Genomic DNA, 944 nt, shown 5'->3' on the forward strand with positions numbered 1-944 from the left:
CAGGGGAGAGCTCACAGTGTTGGACATGGCGTGAATTACACTGAAGTGTTTAAACAACAGTGAGCTGACATACCAGGGGTGCGCTCACAGTGTTGGACACGGAATGAATTACACGGAAGCCTTTATAAACACAGTGAGCTGACACACCGGGGGGGAGCTCACAGTGTTGGACACGGAGTGAATTACACTGATGTGTTTATAAACACAGTGAGCTGACACACCAGGGGAGAGCTCACAGTGTTGGACACGGAGTGAATTACACTGATGTGTTTATAAACACAGTGAGCTGACACACCAGGGGAGTGCTCAGAGTGTTGGACACGGAGTGAAGTACACTGAAGTGTGTATAAACACAATGATTTGACAAACCAGGGGAGAGCTCGCAGTGTTGGACACGGAGTGAAATACACTGAAGTGTTTATAAACACAGTGAGCTGACACACCAGGGGAGAACTCACAGTGTTGGACACGGAGTGAATTATATTGAAGTGTTTATAAACACAGTGAGATGACACACCAGGGGAGCGCACACAGTGTGGGACATGGTGTGAATTAAACTGACGTGTTTCTTAACACAGTGAGCTGACAAACCAGCGGAGATTTCACACTGTCTGACACAGAGTGAAATACACTGAAGTGTTTATAAACACAGTTAGCTGACACACCACGGGAGAGCTCAATTTGCTGGACACGGAGTGAATTACACGGAAGTGTTTATAAACACAGTGAGCTGGCACTCCAGGGGAGAGCTCACAGTGTTGGACACGGAGTGAGTTACACTGAAGTATTTATGAAGACAGTGAGCTGACACACCAGGGGAGAGCTCACAGTGTTGGACACGGAGTGAATGACACTGAAGTATTTATAAACAAAGTGAGCTGACACACCAGGGGAGCGCTCACAGTGTCGGACATGGTGTGAATTACACTGACGTGTTTATTAAC

This window comes from Somniosus microcephalus, unplaced genomic scaffold (genome assembly GCF_052327205.1).
Source record: "Somniosus microcephalus isolate GS21.2 unplaced genomic scaffold, FLI_Smic_1.0 unresolved_chr6, whole genome shotgun sequence".
NCBI classification, from domain to species: Eukaryota; Metazoa; Chordata; class Chondrichthyes; order Squaliformes; family Somniosidae; genus Somniosus; species Somniosus microcephalus.